A 14864-nucleotide genomic window follows, 5' to 3' on the forward strand; every position below is an offset into this window, starting at 1 on the left:
TCTTTATGAAGAGGATTCATCATTAGTGCCGAGGCTTATTGGTTGAGTTCAAGCTTCTAGTCTTTGATGGACTGGATCCGAAACTAACTCTAGAACTTTGAGTCCACTCTTTACTTCTCAAAAAGCCCAGAGTAGCAGTGAAATCAGCATGAAGTCAGCTGACTTACTCACTGGTCATTGCTTAAGTCTTCTCTGGGCTGAAGTTTTCTGGACAGGGCTGTGGAAAGTGCTTTGAACAGCAAGTATTCCCACTCCCTCTGATATTCTTTCCCTTGTAATACAAATGTTAGTGTTCTTCCTGTTGTGTTTTATGCCTTGGAGGTACGCAGAGATGACACCAGTTTCTACATCTGCATTGGAGCTTTATTTATAGTACTTTTAAAATGTCTACAGTCACCAGCTTCCAGCTTCTTGCTTTAGGTTTTGTTTCTCTTTCGCGAACCACACCCACAGGCTTGACTAGCAGCACAGAGAGCAGTCAACAGACACACACCATTGTTATGACCACAGTTGATGTTGATTGTCGCACAAACCAAATTCCAGAAGAAAACTTGGCTTACCGGCCATACCCTTTTTTTTGTATTCTGAAAATGAGAAATCTCAGCAGTAAGAGGTTCAGGAATACTTTTGGGATTTTAAAAATTAAATGTAAAAGATTTATTAACAAGAATAAAAGAAAACTTAATCACACAAGATTACAATTGCACAATTAAAGTTAGTCTTACAAACATTCCCCCGAAAAAGACTCTCCACCTGGTCAAACGCACAAGTAAACACCTTCCATGCAACACTTCCTTATAGATGTATAACTTTAAAAATCCAGTAATATTACCCAAAGCAAACTGCTGAGGCTTCAATAAAGGCATACCAAATGACCTGCAACTCATTTCCACTCTGCTGTGGAAAACCAAACTTCAGAATAAAACTGCTTTTTGTAGCCCAAGACTTTTCTGACTTGATTGGATGGTTGATTGAAACTGCATCTCCTCCCAGCCCAGAGCTAAGAGCTCCCAATTCAACAGGTCAAACAACTCCAGCTGCTCATCTCACAGCTCAAACCGTAGCTCCAGCTATAGCTACTCCAAGCTCTCCACAGTAACTTAAAATACATTTTTTCCCCTTTCATCTAAGGTTCCATTGTTCTCACACCTCTTTGAAACTCAAACCCTTCCAAATATAAAATCTTTCTTGTCTCCATCTTGTTTTTGCTTTTGGGTCAATAAAATATAATATCCACACTTCTTGTTTGCCTATGGGACTCCTGCAAGATGCAAACATGTTTCTTGTCAGTTCTGATTTCCCTTTAATATTCGTAACAAATTCTCAACTTATCTAAATGTTAGATCTAACCTATTTACTTGTATCTCAAACATAACACCTCTATCCTTTCCATGTTTTAACCTCCCCAGACAACCTGGCTCCTATTAATCTTTCCCCAGTTTAATTAAATCATACATATGCATACACAGACACACACAGCCTTTTCCACAGAATAACACATTCCCCCCAAATTTTTTAAAAATCCATTTCTCACACAACCAAACGCTGAACAATTGAATACTACATCTTTTCTCCCTTGTAAAACTAAAAGACTTTATTTTAAATTAAACCACCATAAATAACAATACGTACATCGAGCAATTTCTTAGAGAAAACAGACATGCTGAACTCTAAATACTGAAATAATCTTTGAGATATGAAGGTCGTTGATGATGGTGGTGAGATCTACAAACTTGAGGCTGTGATTCAGTGTGATCATCTTGATGAGGCACATGATCAACATCACAGTCACTCATCAGAAAAGGAAGTGTATCCTCATAATTATTGTCCTCAAAATATCCTGACTATCAAGCATCTTTGCGTTCCACTTTATGTTGTCATCCAACAGATAAGCAACCGTTTGATCTGCTTTGGTCCTAATAGAAGCAATGCAAGATTTGGGGCAGGATTTAGCCACTTAATGCAAACCTAATCTTGAACTTCAAATCATGGTCTCCTTGCACACGTTTGCTTGTCGAAGTACACTTTTGCTTTACCTTGTTGCTTTGCGACTTCTCCTGCTTTTGCCTCGACATTCTCGTTGGATAGCGATGATGGCTTAAGAATGGTCAACAGCATGCGAAAGCCATGACCAGTCATAAGGTTGACTGGTGTCTTTTGGTTAGGGAGTGTGGGGTGGATCAATATGTGCAAAGTAGGAGATGAATGGATTATTCAAACATTTTTCATTCGACTGACTGTCCTTGATCACCCTGTTGAATCGTTTGACACCACCATTTGATTGCGGGTTGTATTGCAATGTCAGATGGTGGTGAATTCCGTAGTTTGCGAGGAACTCCATGAACTGACTGGAAACAATTGTGGTCCATTGCTTGTGGTGGAAGTCTCCAGCAAACCCCATTTTGTAAACAACCTCTCTAGAATTTCAATGACTGAAGTGGTGGTTATGGAATTTGTTATAGCGCTTTCCAGTCATTTGCTATGTAGATCATGAACAACACGCAAAAAAATGTTGATTCCACTTCTTCAAAAATATCTACCTGGAGTTGTTGCCATGGTTTAGTTGGCAATGGGGTTGGTTGGAGGTGTGCGACACAGTTGAACAGGTTTCTCATGAGTGCACAAGCTGCGCAGTTTCTAATGGACTCTTCCATGCAGCCAGCAATAGATTGCCATCAGGCTGCTTCATGGGGTCTTATCTTAACAATGCCTGGATGTAAGATGCAATATACGTTGCTGTAGCACTTTAAGGATAACCACTCAAGTTCTGCATGCAATACAGTTGTCATCAAACAATATGAGCTCATTGCTTATTCTGTGGTATGAGAACAGTTCTTCTTCTATTGAATGAGGACACTCGGTTTTTAGGTACTGGCTTACTTTCTGCAGTATGCTGTCTGTTCCCGCTTCTGCCTTCAACTCCCCTTGAACAAGATTCATGGTTGATAGTAGTACAGCTAAGCATGGCAGCTACTCGGTTGCGTGAACCTGAGAGATACTCAACTTCAAAGTTGCACTGATGAAGTCAACTTGACCACCTGTAGGCCAATCCTGATGTGGCTAACAACGTAGTCGGTACTTGGTTGAACAGTACACAGAGCAAACTTTGTACCACAGAGGTACGTGTGGCAATGCTCAAAAGTGCAGTTGCAGGCTAATGCTTTCCATTCCCCTGTAGAATATTTGCATTCAGTTTCTGACAATGGGCATAATGTGTAAGTGATTAGCCTTTCACTTTCCTCAATGTATTGTGAGAGCACAGCTCCAATCGTGTTTCCTGATGCATCTGGCGTGACATATGTTTCCGTATGTGGGTTGAAATGTGTGAGAACTGGCAGAGATGCTAGTTTCACCTTTAACGTGTCAAATGCTGTTTGCTGTGTGATCATTCATTCCCATTGTGCACCTCTACACAGTAGCTTTCGAAACGGTTCCATGATCACTGCCTATTTAGAAATAAATTTGTGATAAAAGATTGTAGTACTGAAGAATGATGCTAACTTTCACATTAGATAGGATCAGAAGTGCATGAATGGCTTTGACGTTGTCGTGTGTAGGCTTCATTCTAGCTGCTGTTACTCTGTACCCTAGAAAGTCGACCTTGGATGCTGTGAATGTGCATTTGTTCTTGTTGAGCAACAAACTGTGTTGTCCAAGTCAAGTGAGCGCTGCTGATCATATTCTGCTTTGTCCCTTCCATGGACAATGATGTCGTTGAGTAGGTTAAGTGTCCCCTCAGTGTCTGAAGAAATAATCTTTTCGGATGTGCTATGTGCTGAACTTAGTCCATCGGGCATTCTGTGGTACTGAAACACACTCTCATGAGCAACAAAAGCTGTAGGATATCGGCTTAGCTCTGCTATTGGTATCTGAAGATAGCTTCATCGCTTGTCAAGCTTTGTGAAGACTGTAGAGTCATGAAATGATGCAAATAAGTCTTGGCCCATAGGAAGTGGATACTTGTCTGGGATGAAAGCTTTGTTGACCGCCTTCAGGTTGATGCAAAGTCTAAGTTCGCCATTTTTGCACTGTGCAATGACTAGGTTCAATATCCACGGTGATGAGTCGATTCACTGAACGATACCGTCTGTTTCAAGTTATTTCAGCTGCTGTGACACTTTGGCATGGATTGCAAATGGCAACAATCTCAAATTTTGTGAAACTGGTGGATTTGGCATGTCGATGTGAGGAGCGTGACAGTGCCCCTTAATCTTCCCAAACCCAGTAAAAAAGAAAGGATACTGTTGCGCATAGTATGTGTCATTGATCACATTAATGTTTGCTCCAGTGGGGTCTCCAAGTTGAAGCCAAGCCTACCGAAAATGTTCACCCTCATAAGGCTTCTGCCTTTGGCTAAATAGAATGTGAACCTGTCAAGGGTGATGTTTATGTAGCACACCGGAGCTGTGATTGTTCTGAAAACTAGAATAATCGAGTCATCGTAAGACTGAAGAGTGTCTGTCACAGGGGTGAGGGAAAGTTGTGAAAATAACAATGGTCGAACTTTTTGCTCAATATAGATACTTTCACACCAACATCAAGGAAAAGTGACACTAAAATGCCCATGATCTCTCTCAACTGAACAATCCTTAAAATGACCTCGTGCTTTATCTTATGTGATGGTATATACATACCATATTTCTCTCTGAGGAATAGATTCTGTCATGAACCTAACATTTTTTAAATAATTTTTTTCTGGTTTAAAGTGAAGTAGATTTATGGGGATAAATATAGTTTGGTCTTTGTGTGATTTAATTACATTTGGGAGTCATGTAGACTGCAAGTTTAAACCATCAAAAGAAGCTAGGTGCTTGACATGCTAATGAGTAAATATGGATGCTGTCTTAGCATGTAAGGTGTGAAGGGAATTTACATTTTTAGATAAGTGAAGGGATATTTAGATTTCAAAGGGATCTTAGTCTGTTTACAACTAGCCAGATAAGCAAGACTAAGGAGTGTGTTTATTTTTCCTAAAGGTTACTGGCAATATTGGCACCATGAAAGTTTTTATGTTATGAGAAAGATACAGTTTCAAAGACATATGGAACAGTAGAATTTACATATTAAAAAGAGAGAAACATATATAAAGGAGAATGAAAGGCTATGAAACAGAAGGCCATGTAAGACCTAACAGGAGTATGTGAAATAGCCTTAATGTAGCCTCCAACATTTGTGCAAAAGTCTGCTGTCTAACTAAATTGACGTTGGGGGAATGCCATTTGGAATTCCACTGTCCAGGGTATTGAGTTAACTTGCTGAATTTGTTCTAAATCTAAAATTTATTTTGGACTGTTGCCTTAAAGGGAGTGTAACTGGAGATCAGGTTAATTAGGACGTTTAGGAGTTATTATAGTAGTAATTGTAGTCTTATGTATGTGCTTGAAATCTTTTATTTTGTTAATAAATATTTTAGTTTAATTTTAAAATCTCTATAGGTCTTGGTGGACTTATTACTTCTGAATTCAGTGCACACTTCTCGTAATAAATACAAATTGCAAAACCATTGTGATAGCGCAACCAAGTTTTCCCTCGTGGACTTGGTCTGCCTGGCACACATCATCCGCTACGTCATAACAATTCCGCCACGTGTTGAACCGATGAAGCCGTCTTCTTTGACATCTGTACACCTTTGTGAAATTATTCCACTTTAAGCAGGAGTTACACTTTTTCCCTCGAGCTGGACAAGGTGCTGTGAATCGATGAGCACCTCTGCAGTTTGGGCACAGTTTTGAGTGTATCTGACTGTGACACAGTACATGTTGATGAGACTGTTGAGATCTCTTTGCCTGTAACCCTTGCACTTGAGCTGGCTGGGCAAACCGTCTGCAACCCTGAGTCTGAGGGTACATTTCTGTATAACCTCTTCAAATCTAACATGGCAGATTTAATTTGGGCTGCCAAGGTCATGGCTTTTTCCGAGGTTAAATCATCATCTTCCATGAGGCATTCGCTAATCCACGGAATTGAAGCATTTTCATTTAATTGGTCACAAGTTAGTTTGTTGGTTAGTGTGCCAAATTTACCTGTGGAAGTCAATAGTAGTGCTGCCACATATTGTTTTATGGGCTCACCATTTCCCTGCCATCTCTGGTGGAGTTTGTATTGTGCGATCATCACACTTATCTTTGATGCATAGTGTTTCTCGTGAGCACTTGCCGCCATATCAAACGTCGACTAGTCTTCTGTGAGCTGCTCGAATACTCGCTGGCCTTCTGCTCTGAGACAATATATAAGCATTGCTTACTTATGGAACGCTGCTACATCTGAACTGTCCAATCCTGCAATGAGTAAGTAGGTCTTGAACTCTGGAAGTTACTGATCCCATGGCAGAGGTGGCTGTCTTGATGAAGGAAAGGAAAGATTCTGGAGCTGGTAAATTTTCTCCATCTCGTCGCCAATTGCTGTGTTTTATGCCTTGGAGATATGCAGAGATGACACCAATTTCTATGCCTGACAGAAGCTTTATTTACAGTGATTTTAAATATCACAAGGCTCCAGCTTCTTGCTTTCAGCTTTCTTTCTCTTTGTCTAACCACACCCACAGGCCTGACTAACAGCACAGAGAACTGTCAAAAGACATACATACTCAAGCAATGAACAGTTGAACACTACACCTCCCAGTTCACTTCCAGGAAATTCTCTGCCTCAAGACTAAAATCATCTGCCAAATTTGCAGTCAAGGTTACAATGAAATAACTGTAGAAAAGAGGAGATCCTTTAGAGAGTATTTGAATTACCCTTTAAATCAATATCATTTGCTTAGTGCAGCACGCTGTAACAATATATTTCAGCAGGCAAACTTCTCCCAGGCAAGGGTAGGGAGCTCAAAACAAATATGAGAAAGCAAGTGTCAAATCAATATAATAATATATGTTATCCTGCAGCCTCACCCATTATTTGTTTATTGTGATGTGGAGGGAGTCTGCATGTAGCATCGCTCACAGCTTGTTTAGATGTTTTTGGTAGTGAACTTTGCAATGTTCCATAAAAGCTGCAGTGACAATACATTCGTCAATACTGCGCTGCTGCTGTACATTTGCACATTCAGTGTTCTGCTTGATCAGTCTGTAGATATCAGTTTGGAATAAATATCCGAAGCAATCAAGCCGACAGGGTTTATTTTAATAAGATGCAGCTCTCTCCTCAGTGTTTGAAGTATCTTGCGTAAGGTGGCAATCTTGATATGGGAGCCTTGACAGTGATTCTTGACAATGTCCTTTCACTGGCACATCCAGTGCTTCAACACACAGGTACACACGCTCATGTGCAAACACACGCAAGCACACGTACACAAACATGCATGCTCACACATGTGCACACATATACTTTGCAGCAGGATTCACTGGTTCATGATCAGGAGCAGGAAACCTGACCATTTCCCGCCCTCACCTCCCCCCTTACCAGGGAAAGTTCTCATCCAGTCACAGAGTTATACAGCACAGAATCAGGCCCTTTGGCCCATCGTGTCTGTGCCGGCCATCAAGCACCTGTCTATTCTAATCCCATTTTCCAGCACTTGGCCCGTAGCCCTGTAGGCTATGGTGTTTCAAATGCTCATTTAAATACTTCTTAAATGTTGCGATGGGCCCATTCAGGCCAGGCATTAAAATTGGGAACCAGTGCAGTACCACACGCTGCCCGGGGCATAAACCCACTGCGGGTGGGGGGACGAAGGGGTTGCTTCCCATGACGTTTGACAGGTACTGCTTGTAATCATCAGATGCGGGCTAATGCTACACTGTGTCCTTATTCACCGAGAATGGACTTTGCACAGCTCTGGTTATTTATAGATAGATGTTATCTGGGCCCCTGACCTCAGAGAGGTAAACACAGGAAAGAACACTTTACTTCCCCTCAGGAAATACCAGGGATTCCTGGTACATTAGGTTACAAGTGATACACGATCAGATATTGTTCCTCCAGCCTGAAACCCTGACTGAAACGCTGGGCCGTTTCCTTCAGTTAATCACACAGCTGTATTAGTAAAGTCTATATAACACCATGATTAAAGGGCCTGCCTGCATTTCCCAGAGAGCACTGGAGGTAGAACAGTGCAGGTTAACAGAGGAAATAAAGCTGTTGCCGTAACTACATGATCAGCTGATTCAGCACAGGCCAACTTTCAAGGAAGAAGTCTGATCTCTCTGGGTAACCAAAGCACATGGTATGCTTATCCACCAGACCAGCGCAGTGGGGGAGGGAGTTCAGCCAATGCCTTCAGTGGAGATACTTCTCATACTATACGTAACTTCCAAGAATAACTACTGTTCAGTGTGTGACCATTTGTTAGGAAGTCGTAATAGACTCATCAGATAAAAATACTCAGTTTTCATATGCAGGGAGTTGCATTCAAAACAATTAAAAGTAATTAAAAATCCAGTTAAGTTATTCTTACAAACAGTTCACAAAAAAATGTATAACTGCTAGCAACTCAGGAAACAAAAGTATCTCCACATGAGATTTGTGTGTGTGCTATATACTAACCCTTTCCTCTTACAGGAAATAATAAGAACATAAGAAATAGGAGCTAGAGTAGGCCATTTGGCCCTTTGAGCCTACTCCACCTTTCAATACGATCATACATACGAACAAGGAGCGGGAGTAGGCCATTCAGCCCCTCGAGCCTGCTCTGCCATTTAACTTCCAACGCATTTACATCCTTCCTTAAATAAGGTGACCAATACTGTACACAGTACTCCAAATGTGGTCTCACTCGTGCTCTGTACAGCTGAAGCATAACCTCCCTATTTTTGTATTCAATTCCCCTCGCAATAAATGATAACATTCCATTAGCTTTCCTAATTACTTGCTGATCTTTGACTTCAACTCCACTTTCTCACCCGCTCCCCCTATCCCTTTTGAGTTAACGCTTCTTGTTATTTCTGGTTTACAGATTGATGCATTTTTTTCCACTATAGTCATCATACTCAAGAACCATTTGAGGCCACACACTGTATACAGGATCCATTTTGCTGCGAGGACCAAAACCTCAAAATATTTAGCAGAAACAGGCTGAAAATATCTCTGGCAACGTTCTTGTTATTTTGAACTTTAACCAGATTGACAATGACGAAATGTTACATCTCCAGCTTTTGTACACAAAACAGCCTCAAAAAGATTGTGGCATTTCCCCTGAGCTTTGGAACAAAACTGCAAAACCTCTTTACAAAGAACAAAGGAAATCTTCCCTCCTTTCCCCTCCCCCCGACCATCAATCACAGCCATAACGTTAACTCTGCCTTCCTCTCCACAGATGCTGTCAGACCTGCTGAGCTTTTGCAGCAATGTTTGTTTTTGTTTCAGGTTTCCAGCATCCGCAGTATTTTGCTTTTATATGATTTTATCCTGTCGCTACCCTACAGTTACACTGGTTCCATATGGCCCACCGTTTCCCTGACCGAGTTTGATGGACTTTCTGCTCTCGGCATCTGTCAACACTGAAGAAAAAGGAAGATTTGCATTTATATAGCACTTTTCACAATCACCGGGCGTCTCAACGCAGTTTAGAACCATAAAGAAGTTACAGCACAGAAGGACGCCATTCAGCCCATCTTGTCCATGCCAGCCCGAGGACACCCAGGTTCCCTTTCTAATCCCACCTTCCTGCACCCGGCCCATAGCCCTGTAGCTTACAGCACTTTAGGTGCAGGTCTGGGTGCTTTTTAAAAGAGTTTAGAGTTTCTGCCTCTACCATCAACTTGGGCAGCGAATTCCAGACACCCACTACCCTCTGCGTAAAAAAGTTCTTCCTCATGTCCCCCCTACACCTTCTGCCACTTATCTTGAATCTATGTCCCCTGGTTTATAGAATTCTCCACCAAGGGAAACAATTTTATCCTGTCCACTCTATTTATTCCCCTCATAATTTGGTACACCTCAATCAAGTCACCTCTCAACCTTCTTTGTTCCAAGGAAAATAACCCCAACCTATCCAATCTCTCCTCGTAGCTACACTTTTCTAACCCTGGCAACATAGTTTACAGCCCATGAAGTACATTTTGCTTCCAAACTAGGGAGTTGGATCCAAAGGAGAACCATCCTGACTTAGCTAAAAGCAAAAAACTGCGGATGCTGGAAATCCAAAACAAAAATTAAAACAAAAATACCTCGAAAAACTCAGCAGATCTGACAGCATCTGCGGAGAGGAACACAGTTAACGTTTCGAGTCCGTGTGACTCTTCAACAGAACTAAGGAAAAATAGAAAAGAGGTGAAATATAAGCTGGTTCAAGGTGGGTGGGACAGGTAGAGCTGGATAGAGGGCCAGTGATAGGTGAAGATTGCCAAAAGATGTCATAGACAAAAGGAAAAAGAGGTGTTGAAGGTGGTGATATTATCTAAGGAATGTGCTAATAGGTGACATTAAGGGTAGAAAGCAGGACGAGCAAGGGACAGATAGCCCTAGTGGGGGTGGGGTGGGGGGAAGGGATCGAAATAGGCTAAAAGGTAGAGATAAAACAATGGATGGAAATACATTTAAAAATAATAGAAATAGGTGGGAAAAGAAAAATCTATATAAATTATTGGAAAAAAGGGGGATCGGAAAGGGGGTGGGGATGGAGGAGAGAATTCATGATCTAAAATTGTTGAACTCAATATTCAGTCCGGAAGGCTGTAAAGTGCCTAGTCGGAAGATGAGGTGCTGTTCCTCCAGTTTGTGTTGAGCTTCACTGGAACCTTGCAGCAGGCCAAGGACGGACACGTGGGCATGAGAGCAGGGTGGAGTGTTAAAATGGCAAGCGACAGGGAGGTCTGGGTCATGCTTGCGGACAGACCAAAGGTGTTCCGCAAAGCGGTCACCCAGTCTGCGTTTGGTCTCTCCAATGTAGAGGAAACCGCATTGGGAGCAACGAATGCAATAGACTAAATTGAGGGAAGTGCAAGTGAAATGCTGCTTCACTTGAAAGGAGTGTTTGGGCTCTTGGACGGTGAGGAAAGGGGAAGTAAAGGGGCAGGTGTTGCACCTTCTGTGGTTGCATGGGAAGGTGCTGTGGGAGGGGGTTGAGGTGTAGGGGGTGATGGAGGAGTGGACCAGGGTGTCCCGGAGGGAACAATCCCTGCGGAATGCCGCTGGGGGGGGTGAAGGGAAGATGTGTTTGGTGGTGTCATCATGCTGGAGTTGGCGGAAATGGCGGAGGATGATCCTTTGAATGCGGAGGCTGGTGGGGTGATAAGTGAGGACAAGGGAGACCCTATCATGGTTCTGGGAGGGAGAGGAAGGTGTGAGGGCGGATGCACGGGAGATGGGCCGGACACGGTTGAGGGCCCTGTCAACCACCGTGGTTAACCTCGGTTAAGGAAGAAGGAAGACATGTCAGAGGAACTGTTTTTGAAAGTGGCATCATCAGAACAGATGCGATGGAGGCGAAGGAACTGAGAGAATGGGATGGAGTCCTTACAGGAAGCGGGGTGTGAGGAGCTGTAGTCGAGGTAGCTGTGAGAGTTGGTAGGCTTGTAATGAATATTGGTGGATAGTCTGTCACCAGAAATTGAAACAGAGAGGTCAAGGAAGGGAAGGGAAGTGTCAGAGATGGACCATGTGAAAATGATGGAGGGTTGGAAATTGGAAGCAAAATTAATAAATTTTTCCAGGTCCAGACGAGAGCATGAATCAGCACCGAAGCAATCATCGATGTACCGGAGAAAGAGTTGTGGGAGGGGTCATTCTGACTTAGCCTTCATTTCCCCCACATTCCTGTGAGGAACTATAGACACAGATCGGACCAGGAACTCATGTTGTACTAACTTGCATCATGCAACATCTTGTTGCATAAATAAACTATGCAAAGAGGTTGTCTGTATCCTTTGCAGTCCATGAAGATTAAGAGAGGACAGAGGAACATTGAGAAACATGCAAGCATTTAATTGTAGTTTGCAATGATTGAATAAACAACCTGCACCAGTGAGGTACTTTGTAAGTAACACAATTGCTGGTGATGGAATGGAACAGTCCATGGCCATGAGGTACTGATGTGTGTAATAGTGCTAGCAATGCAATGACGGTCTACATGTGCCATTCTAGTAAGATAGTGACCAAGAGTGTGATCTCTAACTAACTCTTTCTCCCTTTTGCCCATACATGCTGAAATAAAGAAAAACTTGCATGTGTAAAGTGCTTTTCTCACTTTAGCTTTACTCTCAATGAAGTACTTTTGAAGTATAGTCACTCTTGTGATGTGGGAAACACAACATAAAGCTGTGCACAAACAGCTGTGCAAAAATGGCCAGATAACTTGTTTTTTATGTTGATTGAGGGATAAGTATCGGCCAGGACACATGAGATAATTCTTCTTCAAAATAGTGCCATGGGATCTTTCACATCCGCCCAAGCAAGAGGATGGGGCCTCGGTTAAATGTCTCATCTGAAATATAGCACCTCCAACAGTGCAGGGCTCCCTCAGTACTGCACTGCGGTGGCAGCCCTAACTTTGATGTTCAAGCCCTGAGTGTGACTTGACCCCAGACCCTGTGACTCAGAAGCAAGAGTTCTGCCAACTGACCCATAGCTGACAATTGAAGCCAAGGTTGGCATTTCTAGTAGGAACCTGGCTGATGCAGAAAAACTATCAGAGAGCAGGGAATGTGTTCCTCCTGTGTATGGATCAGCTACTCACAGGATAAACTAAGTCACCAGGCTAAGATAAGATAATGCACACTCAGCCCACACACCCAATAATGTAACTGGTTAGTCCTCTCATTCCTTTAATTTGCAGTGTTTACAGCCAGACACACCCGATGTGACCATCCTTTACTCCTGCACGTTGCTGTATTATTGCAAAATACTCCTACCTGGAAAATCCCACATATACCCGATACTTCTATTCCTGTTCTCTGTGTTAAATTGCTTAAGGTGCCTATTTTATCCTTCACATTTCTGCTCCTTAAATAGATTAATGTAACGATGAAAAAGCCTGAAAATATGGCACCAAAGGAACTATTTCATGGTTCAGGTATTCCAAGCTATCCAACTCCCACCCCTGCTAATCTCACACTTTGCTGTCCGACAGATTGTTAGTCAGAGTGCCTAATAATCATGGAGGGTTTCATCAAAGAAAGGAAGAAAAGCAAACAACATGACTGCATGTGTGGCGATCTCGCATCCACAGAACTGCCTTTGCTTCCTTCATCCTCTATGTCCTTCATCCTCTTCAGCTTGCCTCAAGTCTCCACTCTACAGTTTATTCCCCATTCTCATAAGCCTGCAAATGCACTTGCATTCATATAGCACCTTCCACAATCTCAGGGGTGTCCAAAAGTACTCTATAGCCAAATACTTCTGAAGTGCAGGAAAAGCAACACAGCAAGGTCGTACAAACAGTGATCTGATAATTGACTAGATCTTAGACTCTGGTTGAGGCTGTCAGAATTTAGCTAGCCAGGTGGTGGAGGATACAACTGGAGCCTATCTTTTCTCCCCTTACGGGCTTTTATTTACAGAAACACACATTGTATATTGTGCATCTCCAATCCAACAACCCCATTTGCACTCTGCTCGTATATATGTGAGCAGAGTGTTCCCAGTTAATGTCAACCACCCAAATAAAATCAGACACCCAATTGATATACAATTGACAGAGGGACAGATATTGGCCAGGACACCAGGGAAAATACTCTGCTCTTCTTTGAAAAAGAGCCATGGATTCTTCTTGCACCTGAGAGGGAAGATGGGGCCCCATTTTACCACCACTTCTGGAAGACTGTACCTCCAACAGTGGATCGCTCCCTTGGCACTGCATTGATGTGCCAGCCTAGATTATGGGATTAAATCCCTGCATGGGTTCTGAACCCACACTTTCCTGCTTAAGAGAGAATGCTACCAGCTGAGCAAAGGCTGTCACCTAAAGGGACAGATTTGTACAAGATGTGTCATGCCTACCGAGCCTAATCAAATTTTTGGGGGAGCTAACTAACATGTTAGGTAAGGGAGTATCTATGGATGTTGTTTATATGGGCTTCCAGAAGTTATTTGACAAGGTTCCAGGTTAGAGATTTAAAACAAGAGCATGTGGAATTGGAGACACCCGACATGGGTAGGGAATCGGTTAACAGTTGGGAGACAGTGAGTAGGTATAATGGCAAGTACTCTGAGTGGGGCTCAGTTTTTAGTCACCTGGGGAGGCGAGGCTGGATCTGAGCATGCCTTGCAAATAATACTCCCGATGGTGTAGGACATCTGACACACCGCAATTTTCAAAGGGAAGGTTGGGGGGCCAGCGAAGTGGTACCAGCAACCTCCGCGTCTCCCAATAACTTGCTGTTAGGCTCACTGAGGAGCTTGTTAATGGGCTGGAGAGGGATAGAATTCTCAAAGAACAGGAAAAGTTAAACAGTCCGGGACACGTTAGTGTGCAGCACTCGGGGGTACAGCGGGGAGCCATTATTGATTGTGGCTGCGGGTATAAAATCTTGAAATTATAGGATGGTCAAACTGAGGTGCTCGTGTGCTGCCATTGCCTGAGCAGAGTGGGTTAAATACCGGATGAGCGAATGTTTGGATGCTTGTTTAGACTGCAAGGCTATGGCCCGCTGCTCTCTTGCCTGCTCCATTCCCCACAGTCACTTCATAGTCCAGCCACAGCTGCCATCTGCCTTTGAGCTGCCCTCCAGAGACGGACCTAGCCTCATTAGGACCTTGTGTATATCAAAACTCATGTGACATGGGGTTGGGACCTGAAAATCCAGCCCCATGGCGTCCCCAGGGATTTGCACCAGGGTCTCAGATTTTCACAGAGATAAAAGCAAAGAACTGCAGATGCTGGAAATCCAAAACAAAAACAGAAACAGAAATACTTAGGAAAACTCAGCAGGTCTGGCAGCATCGGCGGAGAAGAGCACAGTTGACGTATCGAGTCCTCATGACCCTTC

This window comes from Cetorhinus maximus, chromosome 24 (genome assembly GCF_964194155.1).
Source record: "Cetorhinus maximus chromosome 24, sCetMax3.hap1.1, whole genome shotgun sequence".
NCBI lineage: Eukaryota > Metazoa > Chordata > Chondrichthyes > Lamniformes > Cetorhinidae > Cetorhinus > Cetorhinus maximus.